The 17,568-nt window shown below is 45.8% G+C and overlaps 7 non-coding genes across 7 annotated transcripts; all 7 read left to right on the forward strand.

The window, feature by feature from the left end:
* Positions 1-710: 710 nt before the first annotated feature.
* trnav-aac (transfer RNA valine (anticodon AAC)) lies at positions 711-783 on the forward strand. The gene has a single exon. It is a non-coding gene; the product is annotated as a tRNA-Val (tRNA).
* A 2,787-nt stretch (positions 784-3,570) lies between these two features.
* Positions 3,571-3,643, forward strand: trnav-aac (transfer RNA valine (anticodon AAC)). The gene has a single exon. It is a non-coding gene; the product is annotated as a tRNA-Val (tRNA).
* Positions 3,644-6,430: 2,787 nt separating this feature from the next.
* Positions 6,431-6,503, forward strand: trnav-aac (transfer RNA valine (anticodon AAC)). The gene has a single exon. It is a non-coding gene; the product is annotated as a tRNA-Val (tRNA).
* Positions 6,504-9,290: 2,787 nt separating this feature from the next.
* Positions 9,291-9,363, forward strand: trnav-aac (transfer RNA valine (anticodon AAC)). The gene has a single exon. It is a non-coding gene; the product is annotated as a tRNA-Val (tRNA).
* Positions 9,364-12,150: 2,787 nt separating this feature from the next.
* trnav-aac (transfer RNA valine (anticodon AAC)) lies at positions 12,151-12,223 on the forward strand. The gene has a single exon. It is a non-coding gene; the product is annotated as a tRNA-Val (tRNA).
* Positions 12,224-15,010: 2,787 nt separating this feature from the next.
* On the forward strand, positions 15,011-15,083 carry trnav-aac (transfer RNA valine (anticodon AAC)). Its single transcript has one exon. It is a non-coding gene; the product is annotated as a tRNA-Val (tRNA).
* A 1,416-nt stretch (positions 15,084-16,499) lies between these two features.
* trnav-aac (transfer RNA valine (anticodon AAC)) lies at positions 16,500-16,572 on the forward strand. Its single transcript has one exon. It is a non-coding gene; the product is annotated as a tRNA-Val (tRNA).
* Positions 16,573-17,568: the final 996 nt, after the last annotated feature.

Here is a 17,568-nt window from a genome sequence, read left to right on the forward strand (position 1 = left end):
GTTTCACAATACTACCTTTCCCGTGAGCAGTCGAACAGACTAAACGATTGTGCCACAGACTGCGATGGAAAACTCCGCTAAAAAGTAATCCTTTAAAGCCAGTGTTAGCAACAAGACGTTATGGGGGTACACGGCGTGGAAACAGATATTTAGGTGTATCTCATCCATGCTCACCACATAACCAAAATTAAACAAGTCCCGTTCCCCAGCATTTGGCCCCAATCCCTCTAAACCCATCCTGTCCAGAAACTCATCCGATTACCTTTGCAATTTTCTGAGTGTAATAGCCTCCTCCACTTCCTCTGGGAGCTCATTCCATACACGCACAACCTTCTGTGTGGGAAATGTGCCTCAGGTCGTTTGTCAATTTCAGCCCACTCACCTTAAACCTATGCTCTCGAGTTTTCAACTCACCCCAATTTGGGTAAAACACAGAAATACTCAGTTTACAACCCTTCCATAAGATCATATCGCAGCCGTTACGCTGCAGGGAAAGTCGTCCCAGCTTATTCCACCTCGCCCTACGGTCCAAACATTGACGAAATCATTGTCTATATATTGTCATCAATTTCACGTGTCTTTTTTAACGTTTTCAAGATGTCAATTACGCTGGACAACAACGAGCAATTGGAAACAGAAAGGTGAAACGGAGAATGGCTTCAACTTTCAGTGCTGGATGCCACTGCGCCGCAGGGCGGCGACCGCGGCTGGTTTCTGTAGTGTAGTGGTCATCACGTTCGCCTAACACGCGAAAGGTCCCCAGTTCGAAACTGGGCAGAAACTGCTTTGTTCGTCAACTGCGGCCTTTTACATGGACAAGAACGGAGCTTTCTTGCTTGCTTTCCCATCTGCAAACCTGCCTTCGAATTTGCTTGAAAGAATCTGCTCTCGTAGTGAAATGTAAGGCAACTCCATTTAATTACTGTGTAAAGCATTATAAAGTTTTTCTCCAACCTGGTTCTGATGCATATGCCATTCTGTTTGAGAGTGTCCTTGCCGCGTTCTGATCCTTCCACGAAAAGCAGTACCGCATTTGCATTCCTTGCGTAGGCGGACCGGTTCAAAGGCAGGTCACAGCGCACCACGGATTCCTGAACTTGTCTGTCTGTCAAATGTACCCCAAAGTCGTCTCTGAAAGGCCTCATTTGGAAGCTGTCTGTCGTTATTCAACGCGCGAGAGTTGGTACCAGATTCCTGAATCATATTTTGGGGCAGTTCGCACGTTAGTGGCTCATTCAATCAGCAACAGCAATGAAATAATTTACACTCTCAGAGGAACCTTTGAACCTGTGCTTTCATAGCGCCGCTAATATTAAGGTGCGCCCCGAGATCTAAGCCATGTTGGAACTGAAACGGAGGAATCGACAGAGAGGCTACAGAATGACATCGCATCCATTTGGTTTTCTTTAAATCACTGACGAGCAGGAAAATGTAAAAGGGGAGAGCGAGTGGGGAAGTGAGGCGGTTGCAGCTCTGGTAAAAGTCCTTCTTTGTGATTCACTCCGCAAACAGAGACTTGAAGGTGACTCAGAGGCGTGTGAGCTCTTCACATCGAGATCAGAAAGCACTCAAGGGCAGTTAGCACCTCTTCCGGAGTGGGGGTGGGGTGAGGTAATTACCTTTTGACTTCTGTTACTATGTTCAGAAACTGCCTTTTCGATTGACTTGAACAGAAACTGCATTTCCAATAAGCACCATGGAAGTTAGCAAAATTTATTGAATCGCTTCTCGTCGATTGCCGCACAGGTTTCCGACTCAGTTGGTATCCACGTGGCTCATGTCCAGGAGTGAACATCTCTGCAGCAAATTGCACGGTTAAAGTAAAAGGCACGGAAAGTGGCATCTCGAACCGGCCCCGAGGTCAGAGCATGCTCACAATGTGATCTGTCGTTCTCGGATTGTAATGCGACCTCCGGTTTTAGGGTGGAGAACATTCTTTGGGACCCTTCTTCTGCAAAACAGACACAGTGACTGAATAAATGCTGCACGGTTTGATGTGGAACACGGCCTGCTCAGCTTTGTGCATTTTCCCTGTAGTCAGGTGTGTTTCGTGTTCCGTGTAAACGTGAAAGTCGTCCTGTTTCGAGCAATGTGTGAAATCATTTAGCAAAGCAAGAATCGAAATTGTAGTAATGTCTAGCAGCTCATGGTTATTTGACCGAAGTGTCCAAGTGTCTCTGCTGTCAAGATCGCGTTCGCCTCCCGCGCGGAAAATCGCAAACAGCTCTGCTGTTCCAAAGCGATTTGTGCTTTTACTGGAACCGAATGGAGACTATTATTTCATCGCTGTTGTGAAACAAAGTCCTGCGGTGACTCGACTCGTCGTTATTTGGTTTTTTGTCCAATGGGAAAATCGTTCCAATGAATTTCGGTGTCATATGTTATTGAATTTCTCCCATTTCCTTCATTTCCGTCCTGGAGACATCAGAAGGAAAAGGTAATCTAATCGAGACTGTGATTGGTGAAATTGACTTTTTATGGCCCGTTCTTATGATGTTCTTTCTATCTCTCTTTTCAGCATTGTCTGGAAAGTGGTGGTGCACTAACGCTGCAGTATGTTTGAAAGAGTAGTTTGGAATTGCCCTGTTGTTAGTTGTGAGATTACTTTATGACTCATGCCCTCGGACTGTGACACATTTAGCATTCATGCATCTCTCTGTCTGAAAATGCATTCGGCATGCCAGTTTTGTTTGTGTTCCGTGAAAAATGCTTTCTGTTTTGCGATTCGCTCAGCACATTACGAGTTAACAGGGTTTCTGAGGTAACTTCGAGCAGCAAAACTCCTCAATTGAGGTCTGGGAAAATTTCACGGAGTATGGTCAGTCGGGGCAAAATTAAGGAAGTCGTTCGTATCTGCAGTGTTTCACAATACTACCTTTCCCGTGAGCAGTCGAACAGACTAAACGATTGTGCCACAGACTGCGATGGAAAACTCCGCTAAAAAGTAATCCTTTAAAGCCAGTGTTAGCAACAAGACGTTATGGGGGTACACGGCGTGGAAACAGATATTTAGGTGTATCTCATCCATGCTCACCACATAACCAAAATTAAACAAGTCCCGTTCCCCAGCATTTGGCCCCAATCCCTCTAAACCCATCCTGTCCAGAAACTCATCCGATTACCTTTGCAATTTTCTGAGTGTAATAGCCTCCTCCACTTCCTCTGGGAGCTCATTCCATACACGCACAACCTTCTGTGTGGGAAATGTGCCTCAGGTCGTTTGTCAATTTCAGCCCACTCACCTTAAACCTATGCTCTCGAGTTTTCAACTCACCCCAATTTGGGTAAAACACAGAAATACTCAGTTTACAACCCTTCCATAAGATCATATCGCAGCCGTTACGCTGCAGGGAAAGTCGTCCCAGCTTATTCCACCTCGCCCTACGGTCCAAACATTGACGAAATCATTGTCTATATATTGTCATCAATTTCACGTGTCTTTTTTAACGTTTTCAAGATGTCAATTACGCTGGACAACAACGAGCAATTGGAAACAGAAAGGTGAAACGGAGAATGGCTTCAACTTTCAGTGCTGGATGCCACTGCGCCGCAGGGCGGCGACCGCGGCTGGTTTCTGTAGTGTAGTGGTCATCACGTTCGCCTAACACGCGAAAGGTCCCCAGTTCGAAACTGGGCAGAAACTGCTTTGTTCGTCAACTGCGGCCTTTTACATGGACAAGAACGGAGCTTTCTTGCTTGCTTTCCCATCTGCAAACCTGCCTTCGAATTTGCTTGAAAGAATCTGCTCTCGTAGTGAAATGTAAGGCAACTCCATTTAATTACTGTGTAAAGCATTATAAAGTTTTTCTCCAACCTGGTTCTGATGCATATGCCATTCTGTTTGAGAGTGTCCTTGCCGCGTTCTGATCCTTCCACGAAAAGCAGTACCGCATTTGCATTCCTTGCGTAGGCGGACCGGTTCAAAGGCAGGTCACAGCGCACCACGGATTCCTGAACTTGTCTGTCTGTCAAATGTACCCCAAAGTCGTCTCTGAAAGGCCTCATTTGGAAGCTGTCTGTCGTTATTCAACGCGCGAGAGTTGGTACCAGATTCCTGAATCATATTTTGGGGCAGTTCGCACGTTAGTGGCTCATTCAATCAGCAACAGCAATGAAATAATTTACACTCTCAGAGGAACCTTTGAACCTGTGCTTTCATAGCGCCGCTAATATTAAGGTGCGCCCCGAGATCTAAGCCATGTTGGAACTGAAACGGAGGAATCGACAGAGAGGCTACAGAATGACATCGCATCCATTTGGTTTTCTTTAAATCACTGACGAGCAGGAAAATGTAAAAGGGGAGAGCGAGTGGGGAAGTGAGGCGGTTGCAGCTCTGGTAAAAGTCCTTCTTTGTGATTCACTCCGCAAACAGAGACTTGAAGGTGACTCAGAGGCGTGTGAGCTCTTCACATCGAGATCAGAAAGCACTCAAGGGCAGTTAGCACCTCTTCCGGAGTGGGGGTGGGGTGAGGTAATTACCTTTTGACTTCTGTTACTATGTTCAGAAACTGCCTTTTCGATTGACTTGAACAGAAACTGCATTTCCAATAAGCACCATGGAAGTTAGCAAAATTTATTGAATCGCTTCTCGTCGATTGCCGCACAGGTTTCCGACTCAGTTGGTATCCACGTGGCTCATGTCCAGGAGTGAACATCTCTGCAGCAAATTGCACGGTTAAAGTAAAAGGCACGGAAAGTGGCATCTCGAACCGGCCCCGAGGTCAGAGCATGCTCACAATGTGATCTGTCGTTCTCGGATTGTAATGCGACCTCCGGTTTTAGGGTGGAGAACATTCTTTGGGACCCTTCTTCTGCAAAACAGACACAGTGACTGAATAAATGCTGCACGGTTTGATGTGGAACACGGCCTGCTCAGCTTTGTGCATTTTCCCTGTAGTCAGGTGTGTTTCGTGTTCCGTGTAAACGTGAAAGTCGTCCTGTTTCGAGCAATGTGTGAAATCATTTAGCAAAGCAAGAATCGAAATTGTAGTAATGTCTAGCAGCTCATGGTTATTTGACCGAAGTGTCCAAGTGTCTCTGCTGTCAAGATCGCGTTCGCCTCCCGCGCGGAAAATCGCAAACAGCTCTGCTGTTCCAAAGCGATTTGTGCTTTTACTGGAACCGAATGGAGACTATTATTTCATCGCTGTTGTGAAACAAAGTCCTGCGGTGACTCGACTCGTCGTTATTTGGTTTTTTGTCCAATGGGAAAATCGTTCCAATGAATTTCGGTGTCATATGTTATTGAATTTCTCCCATTTCCTTCATTTCCGTCCTGGAGACATCAGAAGGAAAAGGTAATCTAATCGAGACTGTGATTGGTGAAATTGACTTTTTATGGCCCGTTCTTATGATGTTCTTTCTATCTCTCTTTTCAGCATTGTCTGGAAAGTGGTGGTGCACTAACGCTGCAGTATGTTTGAAAGAGTAGTTTGGAATTGCCCTGTTGTTAGTTGTGAGATTACTTTATGACTCATGCCCTCGGACTGTGACACATTTAGCATTCATGCATCTCTCTGTCTGAAAATGCATTCGGCATGCCAGTTTTGTTTGTGTTCCGTGAAAAATGCTTTCTGTTTTGCGATTCGCTCAGCACATTACGAGTTAACAGGGTTTCTGAGGTAACTTCGAGCAGCAAAACTCCTCAATTGAGGTCTGGGAAAATTTCACGGAGTATGGTCAGTCGGGGCAAAATTAAGGAAGTCGTTCGTATCTGCAGTGTTTCACAATACTACCTTTCCCGTGAGCAGTCGAACAGACTAAACGATTGTGCCACAGACTGCGATGGAAAACTCCGCTAAAAAGTAATCCTTTAAAGCCAGTGTTAGCAACAAGACGTTATGGGGGTACACGGCGTGGAAACAGATATTTAGGTGTATCTCATCCATGCTCACCACATAACCAAAATTAAACAAGTCCCGTTCCCCAGCATTTGGCCCCAATCCCTCTAAACCCATCCTGTCCAGAAACTCATCCGATTACCTTTGCAATTTTCTGAGTGTAATAGCCTCCTCCACTTCCTCTGGGAGCTCATTCCATACACGCACAACCTTCTGTGTGGGAAATGTGCCTCAGGTCGTTTGTCAATTTCAGCCCACTCACCTTAAACCTATGCTCTCGAGTTTTCAACTCACCCCAATTTGGGTAAAACACAGAAATACTCAGTTTACAACCCTTCCATAAGATCATATCGCAGCCGTTACGCTGCAGGGAAAGTCGTCCCAGCTTATTCCACCTCGCCCTACGGTCCAAACATTGACGAAATCATTGTCTATATATTGTCATCAATTTCACGTGTCTTTTTTAACGTTTTCAAGATGTCAATTACGCTGGACAACAACGAGCAATTGGAAACAGAAAGGTGAAACGGAGAATGGCTTCAACTTTCAGTGCTGGATGCCACTGCGCCGCAGGGCGGCGACCGCGGCTGGTTTCTGTAGTGTAGTGGTCATCACGTTCGCCTAACACGCGAAAGGTCCCCAGTTCGAAACTGGGCAGAAACTGCTTTGTTCGTCAACTGCGGCCTTTTACATGGACAAGAACGGAGCTTTCTTGCTTGCTTTCCCATCTGCAAACCTGCCTTCGAATTTGCTTGAAAGAATCTGCTCTCGTAGTGAAATGTAAGGCAACTCCATTTAATTACTGTGTAAAGCATTATAAAGTTTTTCTCCAACCTGGTTCTGATGCATATGCCATTCTGTTTGAGAGTGTCCTTGCCGCGTTCTGATCCTTCCACGAAAAGCAGTACCGCATTTGCATTCCTTGCGTAGGCGGACCGGTTCAAAGGCAGGTCACAGCGCACCACGGATTCCTGAACTTGTCTGTCTGTCAAATGTACCCCAAAGTCGTCTCTGAAAGGCCTCATTTGGAAGCTGTCTGTCGTTATTCAACGCGCGAGAGTTGGTACCAGATTCCTGAATCATATTTTGGGGCAGTTCGCACGTTAGTGGCTCATTCAATCAGCAACAGCAATGAAATAATTTACACTCTCAGAGGAACCTTTGAACCTGTGCTTTCATAGCGCCGCTAATATTAAGGTGCGCCCCGAGATCTAAGCCATGTTGGAACTGAAACGGAGGAATCGACAGAGAGGCTACAGAATGACATCGCATCCATTTGGTTTTCTTTAAATCACTGACGAGCAGGAAAATGTAAAAGGGGAGAGCGAGTGGGGAAGTGAGGCGGTTGCAGCTCTGGTAAAAGTCCTTCTTTGTGATTCACTCCGCAAACAGAGACTTGAAGGTGACTCAGAGGCGTGTGAGCTCTTCACATCGAGATCAGAAAGCACTCAAGGGCAGTTAGCACCTCTTCCGGAGTGGGGGTGGGGTGAGGTAATTACCTTTTGACTTCTGTTACTATGTTCAGAAACTGCCTTTTCGATTGACTTGAACAGAAACTGCATTTCCAATAAGCACCATGGAAGTTAGCAAAATTTATTGAATCGCTTCTCGTCGATTGCCGCACAGGTTTCCGACTCAGTTGGTATCCACGTGGCTCATGTCCAGGAGTGAACATCTCTGCAGCAAATTGCACGGTTAAAGTAAAAGGCACGGAAAGTGGCATCTCGAACCGGCCCCGAGGTCAGAGCATGCTCACAATGTGATCTGTCGTTCTCGGATTGTAATGCGACCTCCGGTTTTAGGGTGGAGAACATTCTTTGGGACCCTTCTTCTGCAAAACAGACACAGTGACTGAATAAATGCTGCACGGTTTGATGTGGAACACGGCCTGCTCAGCTTTGTGCATTTTCCCTGTAGTCAGGTGTGTTTCGTGTTCCGTGTAAACGTGAAAGTCGTCCTGTTTCGAGCAATGTGTGAAATCATTTAGCAAAGCAAGAATCGAAATTGTAGTAATGTCTAGCAGCTCATGGTTATTTGACCGAAGTGTCCAAGTGTCTCTGCTGTCAAGATCGCGTTCGCCTCCCGCGCGGAAAATCGCAAACAGCTCTGCTGTTCCAAAGCGATTTGTGCTTTTACTGGAACCGAATGGAGACTATTATTTCATCGCTGTTGTGAAACAAAGTCCTGCGGTGACTCGACTCGTCGTTATTTGGTTTTTTGTCCAATGGGAAAATCGTTCCAATGAATTTCGGTGTCATATGTTATTGAATTTCTCCCATTTCCTTCATTTCCGTCCTGGAGACATCAGAAGGAAAAGGTAATCTAATCGAGACTGTGATTGGTGAAATTGACTTTTTATGGCCCGTTCTTATGATGTTCTTTCTATCTCTCTTTTCAGCATTGTCTGGAAAGTGGTGGTGCACTAACGCTGCAGTATGTTTGAAAGAGTAGTTTGGAATTGCCCTGTTGTTAGTTGTGAGATTACTTTATGACTCATGCCCTCGGACTGTGACACATTTAGCATTCATGCATCTCTCTGTCTGAAAATGCATTCGGCATGCCAGTTTTGTTTGTGTTCCGTGAAAAATGCTTTCTGTTTTGCGATTCGCTCAGCACATTACGAGTTAACAGGGTTTCTGAGGTAACTGCGAGCAGCAAAACTCCTCAATTGAGGTCTGGGAAAATTTCACGGAGTATGGTCAGTCGGGGCAAAATTAAGGAAGTCGTTCGTATCTGCAGTGTTTCACAATACTACCTTTCCCGTGAGCAGTCGAACAGACTAAACGATTGTGCCACAGACTGCGATGGAAAACTCCGCTAAAAAGTAATCCTTTAAAGCCAGTGTTAGCAACAAGACGTTATGGGGGTACACGGCGTGGAAACAGATATTTAGGTGTATCTCATCCATGCTCACCACATAACCAAAATTAAACAAGTCCCGTTCCCCAGCATTTGGCCCCAATCCCTCTAAACCCATCCTGTCCAGAAACTCATCCGATTACCTTTGCAATTTTCTGAGTGTAATAGCCTCCTCCACTTCCTCTGGGAGCTCATTCCATACACGCACAACCTTCTGTGTGGGAAATGTGCCTCAGGTCGTTTGTCAATTTCAGCCCACTCACCTTAAACCTATGCTCTCGAGTTTTCAACTCACCCCAATTTGGGTAAAACACAGAAATACTCAGTTTACAACCCTTCCATAAGATCATATCGCAGCCGTTACGCTGCAGGGAAAGTCGTCCCAGCTTATTCCACCTCGCCCTACGGTCCAAACATTGACGAAATCATTGTCTATATATTGTCATCAATTTCACGTGTCTTTTTTAACGTTTTCAAGATGTCAATTACGCTGGACAACAACGAGCAATTGGAAACAGAAAGGTGAAACGGAGAATGGCTTCAACTTTCAGTGCTGGATGCCACTGCGCCGCAGGGCGGCGACCGCGGCTGGTTTCTGTAGTGTAGTGGTCATCACGTTCGCCTAACACGCGAAAGGTCCCCAGTTCGAAACTGGGCAGAAACTGCTTTGTTCGTCAACTGCGGCCTTTTACATGGACAAGAACGGAGCTTTCTTGCTTGCTTTCCCATCTGCAAACCTGCCTTCGAATTTGCTTGAAAGAATCTGCTCTCGTAGTGAAATGTAAGGCAACTCCATTTAATTACTGTGTAAAGCATTATAAAGTTTTTCTCCAACCTGGTTCTGATGCATATGCCATTCTGTTTGAGAGTGTCCTTGCCGCGTTCTGATCCTTCCACGAAAAGCAGTACCGCATTTGCATTCCTTGCGTAGGCGGACCGGTTCAAAGGCAGGTCACAGCGCACCACGGATTCCTGAACTTGTCTGTCTGTCAAATGTACCCCAAAGTCGTCTCTGAAAGGCCTCATTTGGAAGCTGTCTGTCGTTATTCAACGCGCGAGAGTTGGTACCAGATTCCTGAATCATATTTTGGGGCAGTTCGCACGTTAGTGGCTCATTCAATCAGCAACAGCAATGAAATAATTTACACTCTCAGAGGAACCTTTGAACCTGTGCTTTCATAGCGCCGCTAATATTAAGGTGCGCCCCGAGATCTAAGCCATGTTGGAACTGAAACGGAGGAATCGACAGAGAGGCTACAGAATGACATCGCATCCATTTGGTTTTCTTTAAATCACTGACGAGCAGGAAAATGTAAAAGGGGAGAGCGAGTGGGGAAGTGAGGCGGTTGCAGCTCTGGTAAAAGTCCTTCTTTGTGATTCACTCCGCAAACAGAGACTTGAAGGTGACTCAGAGGCGTGTGAGCTCTTCACATCGAGATCAGAAAGCACTCAAGGGCAGTTAGCACCTCTTCCGGAGTGGGGGTGGGGTGAGGTAATTACCTTTTGACTTCTGTTACTATGTTCAGAAACTGCCTTTTCGATTGACTTGAACAGAAACTGCATTTCCAATAAGCACCATGGAAGTTAGCAAAATTTATTGAATCGCTTCTCGTCGATTGCCGCACAGGTTTCCGACTCAGTTGGTATCCACGTGGCTCATGTCCAGGAGTGAACATCTCTGCAGCAAATTGCACGGTTAAAGTAAAAGGCACGGAAAGTGGCATCTCGAACCGGCCCCGAGGTCAGAGCATGCTCACAATGTGATCTGTCGTTCTCGGATTGTAATGCGACCTCCGGTTTTAGGGTGGAGAACATTCTTTGGGACCCTTCTTCTGCAAAACAGACACAGTGACTGAATAAATGCTGCACGGTTTGATGTGGAACACGGCCTGCTCAGCTTTGTGCATTTTCCCTGTAGTCAGGTGTGTTTCGTGTTCCGTGTAAACGTGAAAGTCGTCCTGTTTCGAGCAATGTGTGAAATCATTTAGCAAAGCAAGAATCGAAATTGTAGTAATGTCTAGCAGCTCATGGTTATTTGACCGAAGTGTCCAAGTGTCTCTGCTGTCAAGATCGCGTTCGCCTCCCGCGCGGAAAATCGCAAACAGCTCTGCTGTTCCAAAGCGATTTGTGCTTTTACTGGAACCGAATGGAGACTATTATTTCATCGCTGTTGTGAAACAAAGTCCTGCGGTGACTCGACTCGTCGTTATTTGGTTTTTTGTCCAATGGGAAAATCGTTCCAATGAATTTCGGTGTCATATGTTATTGAATTTCTCCCATTTCCTTCATTTCCGTCCTGGAGACATCAGAAGGAAAAGGTAATCTAATCGAGACTGTGATTGGTGAAATTCACTTTTTATGGCCCGTTCTTATGATGTTCTTTCTATCTCTCTTTTCAGCATTGTCTGGAAAGTGGTGGTGCACTAACGCTGCAGTATGTTTGAAAGAGTAGTTTGGAATTGCCCTGTTGTTAGTTGTGAGATTACTTTATGACTCATGCCCTCGGACTGTGACACATTTAGCATTCATGCATCTCTCTGTCTGAAAATGCATTCGGCATGCCAGTTTTGTTTGTGTTCCGTGAAAAATGCTTTCTGTTTTGCGATTCGCTCAGCACATTACGAGTTAACAGGGTTTCTGAGGTAACTTCGAGCAGCAAAACTCCTCAATTGAGGTCTGGGAAAATTTCACGGAGTATGGTCAGTCGGGGCAAAATTAAGGAAGTCGTTCGTATCTGCAGTGTTTCACAATACTACCTTTCCCGTGAGCAGTCGAACAGACTAAACGATTGTGCCACAGACTGCGATGGAAAACTCCGCTAAAAAGTAATCCTTTAAAGCCAGTGTTAGCAACAAGACGTTATGGGGGTACACGGCGTGGAAACAGATATTTAGGTGTATCTCATCCATGCTCACCACATAACCAAAATTAAACAAGTCCCGTTCCCCAGCATTTGGCCCCAATCCCTCTAAACCCATCCTGTCCAGAAACTCATCCGATTACCTTTGCAATTTTCTGAGTGTAATAGCCTCCTCCACTTCCTCTGGGAGCTCATTCCATACACGCACAACCTTCTGTGTGGGAAATGTGCCTCAGGTCGTTTGTCAATTTCAGCCCACTCACCTTAAACCTATGCTCTCGAGTTTTCAACTCACCCCAATTTGGGTAAAACACAGAAATACTCAGTTTACAACCCTTCCATAAGATCATATCGCAGCCGTTACGCTGCAGGGAAAGTCGTCCCAGCTTATTCCACCTCGCCCTACGGTCCAAACATTGACGAAATCATTGTCTATATATTGTCATCAATTTCACGTGTCTTTTTTAACGTTTTCAAGATGTCAATTACGCTGGACAACAACGAGCAATTGGAAACAGAAAGGTGAAACGGAGAATGGCTTCAACTTTCAGTGCTGGATGCCACTGCGCCGCAGGGCGGCGACCGCGGCTGGTTTCTGTAGTGTAGTGGTCATCACGTTCGCCTAACACGCGAAAGGTCCCCAGTTCGAAACTGGGCAGAAACTGCTTTGTTCGTCAACTGCGGCCTTTTACATGGACAAGAACGGAGCTTTCTTGCTTGCTTTCCCATCTGCAAACCTGCCTTCGAATTTGCTTGAAAGAATCTGCTCTCGTAGTGAAATGTAAGGCAACTCCATTTAATTACTGTGTAAAGCATTATAAAGTTTTTCTCCAACCTGGTTCTGATGCATATGCCATTCTGTTTGAGAGTGTCCTTGCCGCGTTCTGATCCTTCCACGAAAAGCAGTACCGCATTTGCATTCCTTGCGTAGGCGGACCGGTTCAAAGGCAGGTCACAGCGCACCACGGATTCCTGAACTTGTCTGTCTGTCAAATGTACCCCAAAGTCGTCTCTGAAAGGCCTCATTTGGAAGCTGTCTGTCGTTATTCAACGCGCGAGAGTTGGTACCAGATTCCTGAATCATATTTTGGGGCAGTTCGCACGTTAGTGGCTCATTCAATCAGCAACAGCAATGAAATAATTTACACTCTCAGAGGAACCTTTGAACCTGTGCTTTCATAGCGCCGCTAATATTAAGGTGCGCCCCGAGATCTAAGCCATGTTGGAACTGAAACGGAGGAATCGACAGAGAGGCTACAGAATGACATCGCATCCATTTGGTTTTCTTTAAATCACTGACGAGCAGGAAAATGTAAAAGGGGAGAGCGAGTGGGGAAGTGAGGCGGTTGCAGCTCTGGTAAAAGTCCTTCTTTGTGATTCACTCCGCAAACAGAGACTTGAAGGTGACTCAGAGGCGTGTGAGCTCTTCACATCGAGATCAGAAAGCACTCAAGGGCAGTTAGCACCTCTTCCGGAGTGGGGGTGGGGTGAGGTAATTACCTTTTGACTTCTGTTACTATGTTCAGAAACTGCCTTTTCGATTGACTTGAACAGAAACTGCATTTCCAATAAGCACCATGGAAGTTAGCAAAATTTATTGAATCGCTTCTCGTCGATTGCCGCACAGGTTTCCGACTCAGTTGGTATCCACGTGGCTCATGTCCAGGAGTGAACATCTCTGCAGCAAATTGCACGGTTAAAGTAAAAGGCACGGAAAGTGGCATCTCGAACCGGCCCCGAGGTCAGAGCATGCTCACAATGTGATCTGTCGTTCTCGGATTGTAATGCGACCTCCGGTTTTAGGGTGGAGAACATTCTTTGGGACCCTTCTTCTGCAAAACAGACACAGTGACTGAATAAATGCTGCACGGTTTGATGTGGAACACGGCCTGCTCAGCTTTGTGCATTTTCCCTGTAGTCAGGTGTGTTTCGTGTTCCGTGTAAACGTGAAAGTCGTCCTGTTTCGAGCAATGTGTGAAATCATTTAGCAAAGCAAGAATCGAAATTGTAGTAATGTCTAGCAGCTCATGGTTATTTGACCGAAGTGTCCAAGTGTCTCTGCTGTCAAGATCGCGTTCGCCTCCCGCGCGGAAAATCGCAAACAGCTCTGCTGTTCCAAAGCGATTTGTGCTTTTACTGGAACCGAATGGAGACTATTATTTCATCGCTGTTGTGAAACAAAGTCCTGCGGTGACTCGACTCGTCGTTATTTGGTTTTTTGTCCAATGGGAAAATCGTTCCAATGAATTTCGGTGTCATATGTTATTGAATTTCTCCCATTTCCTTCATTTCCGTCCTGGAGACATCAGAAGGAAAAGGTAATCTAATCGAGACTGTGATTGGTGAAATTGACTTTTTATGGCCCGTTCTTATGATGTTCTTTCTATCTCTCTTTTCAGCATTGTCTGGAAAGTGGTGGTGCACTAACGCTGCAGTATGTTTGAAAGAGTAGTTTGGAATTGCCCTGTTGTTAGTTGTGAGATTACTTTATGACTCATGCCCTCGGACTGTGACACATTTAGCATTCATGCATCTCTCTGTCTGAAAATGCATTCGGCATGCCAGTTTTGTTTGTGTTCCGTGAAAAATGCTTTCTGTTTTGCGATTCGCTCAGCACATTACGAGTTAACAGGGTTTCTGAGGTAACTTCGAGCAGCAAAACTCCTCAATTGAGGTCTGGGAAAATTTCACGGAGTATGGTCAGTCGGGGCAAAATTAAGGAAGTCGTTCGTATCTGCAGTGTTTCACAATACTACCTTTCCCGTGAGCAGTCGAACAGACTAAACGATTGTGCCACAGACTGCGATGGAAAACTCCGCTAAAAAGTAATCCTTTAAAGCCAGTGTTAGCAACAAGACGTTATGGGGGTACACGGCGTGGAAACAGATATTTAGGTGTATCTCATCCATGCTCACCACATAACCAAAATTAAACAAGTCCCGTTCCCCAGCATTTGGCCCCAATCCCTCTAAACCCATCCTGTCCAGAAACTCATCCGATTACCTTTGCAATTTTCTGAGTGTAATAGCCTCCTCCACTTCCTCTGGGAGCTCATTCCATACACGCACAACCTTCTGTGTGGGAAATGTGCCTCAGGTCGTTTGTCAATTTCAGCCCACTCACCTTAAACCTATGCTCTCGAGTTTTCAACTCACCCCAATTTGGGTAAAACACAGAAATACTCAGTTTACAACCCTTCCATAAGATCATATCGCAGCCGTTACGCTGCAGGGAAAGTCGTCCCAGCTTATTCCACCTCGCCCTACGGTCCAAACATTGACGAAATCATTGTCTATATATTGTCATCAATTTCACGTGTCTTTTTTAACGTTTTCAAGATGTCAATTACGCTGGACAACAACGAGCAATTGGAAACAGAAAGGTGAAACGGAGAATGGCTTCAACTTTCAGTGCTGGATGCCACTGCGCCGCAGGGCGGCGACCGCGGCTGGTTTCTGTAGTGTAGTGGTCATCACGTTCGCCTAACACGCGAAAGGTCCCCAGTTCGAAACTGGGCAGAAACTGCTTTGTTCGTCAACTGCGGCCTTTTACATGGACAAGAACGGAGCTTTCTTGCTTGCTTTCCCATCTGCAAACCTGCCTTCGAATTTGCTTGAAAGAATCTGCTCTCGTAGTGAAATGTAAGGCAACTCCATTTAATTACTGTGTAAAGCATTATAAAGTTTTTCTCCAACCTGGTTCTGATGCATATGCCATTCTGTTTGAGAGTGTCCTTGCCGCGTTCTGATCCTTCCACGAAAAGCAGTACCGCATTTGCATTCCTTGCGTAGGCGGACCGGTTCAAAGGCAGGTCACAGCGCACTGTGATTGGTGAAATTCACTTTTTATGGCCCGTTCTTATGATGTTCTTTCTATCTCTCTTTTCAGCATTGTCTGGAAAGTGGTGGTGCACTAACGCTGCAGTATGTTTGAAAGAGAAGTTTGGAATTGCCCTGTTGTTAGTTGTGAGATTACTTTATGACTCATGCCCTCGGACTGTGACACATTTAGCATTCATGCATCTCTCTGTCTGAAAATGCATTCGGCATGCCAGTTTTGTTTGTGTTCCGTGAAAAATGCTTTCTGTTTTGCGATTCGCTCAGCACATTACGAGTTAACAGGGTTTCTGAGGTAACTTCGAGCAGCAAAACTCCTCAATTGAGGTCTGGGAAAATTTCACGGAGTATGGTCAGTCGGGGCAAAATTAAGGAAGTCGTTCGTATCTGCAGTGTTTCACAATACTACCTTTCCCGTGAGCAGTCGAACAGACTAAACGATTGTGCCACAGACTGCGATGGAAAACTCCGCTAAAAAGTAATCCTTTAAAGCCAGTGTTAGCAACAAGACGTTATGGGGGTACACGGCGTGGAAACAGATATTTAGGTGTATCTCATCCATGCTCACCACATAACCAAAATTAAACAAGTCCCGTTCCCCAGCATTTGGCCCCAATCCCTCTAAACCCATCCTGTCCAGAAACTCATCCGATTACCTTTGCAATTTTCTGAGTGTAATAGCCTCCTCCACTTCCTCTGGGAGCTCATTCCATACACGCACAACCTTCTGTGTGGGAAATGTGCCTCAGGTCGTTTGTCAATTTCAGCCCACTCACCTTAAACCTATGCTCTCGAGTTTTCAACTCACCCCAAATTGGGTAAAACACAGAAATACTCAGTTTACAACCCTTCCATAAGATCATATCGCAGCCGTTACGCTGCAGGGAAAGTCGTCCCAGCTTATTCCACCTCGCCCTACGGTCCAAACATTGACGAAATCATTGTCTATATATTGTCATCAATTTCACGTGTCTTTTTTAACGTTTTCAAGATGTCAATTACGCTGGACAACAACGAGCAATTGGAAACAGAAAGGTGAAACGGAGAATGGCTTCAACTTTCAGTGCTGGATGCCACTGCGCCGCAGGGCGGCGACCGCGGCTGGTTTCTGTAGTGTAGTGGTCATCACGTTCGCCTAACACGCGAAAGGTCCCCAGTTCGAAACTGGGCAGAAACTGCTTTGTTCGTCAACTGCGGCCTTTTACATGGACAAGAACGGAGCTTTCTTGCTTGCTTTCCCATCTGCAAACCTGCCTTCGAATTTGCTTGAAAGAATCTGCTCTCGTAGTGAAATGTAAGGCAACTCCATTTAATTACTGTGTAAAGCATTATAAAGTTTTTCTCCAACCTGGTTCTGATGCATATGCCATTCTGTTTGAGAGTGTCCTTGCCGCGTTCTGATCCTTCCACGAAAAGCAGTACCGCATTTGCATTCCTTGCGCAGGCGGCCCGGTTCAAAGGCAGGGAAGAAGCTGCTGCGCAGGTGTCACAGCGCACCACGGATTCCTGAACTTGTCTGTCTGTCAAATGTACCCCAAAGTCGTCTCTGAAAGGCCTCATTTGGAAGCTGTCTGTCGTTATTCAACGCGCGAGAGTTGGTACCAGATTCCTGAATCATATTTTGGGGCAGTTCGCACGTTAGTGGCTCATTCAATCAGCAACAGCAATGAAATAATTTACACTCTCAGAGGAACCTTTGAACCTGTGCTTTCATAGCGCCGCTAATATTAAGGTGCGCCCCGAGATCTAAGCCATGTTGGAACTGAAACGGAGGAATCGACAGAGAGGCTACAGAATGACATCGCATCCATTTGGTTTTCTTTAAATCACTGACGAGCAGGAAAATGTAAAAGGGGAGAGCGAGTGGGGAAGTGAGGCGGTTGCAGCTCTGGTAAAAGTCCTTCTTTGTGATTCACTCCGCAAACAGAGACTTGAAGGTGACTCAGAGGCGTGTGAGCTCTTCACATCGAGATCAGAAAGCACTCAAGGGCAGTTAGCACCTCTTCCGGAGTGGGGGTGGGGTGAGGTAATTACCTTTTGACTTCTGTTACTATGTTCAGAAACTGCCTTTTCGATTGACTTGAACAGAAACTGCATTTCCAATAAGCACCATGGAAGTTAGCAAAATTTATTGAATCGCTTCTCGTCGATTGCCGCACAGGTTTCCGACTCA

The sequence above is a fragment of the Chiloscyllium punctatum genome, unplaced genomic scaffold, assembly GCF_047496795.1.
Source record: "Chiloscyllium punctatum isolate Juve2018m unplaced genomic scaffold, sChiPun1.3 scaffold_785, whole genome shotgun sequence".
Taxonomy (NCBI): domain Eukaryota; kingdom Metazoa; phylum Chordata; class Chondrichthyes; order Orectolobiformes; family Hemiscylliidae; genus Chiloscyllium; species Chiloscyllium punctatum.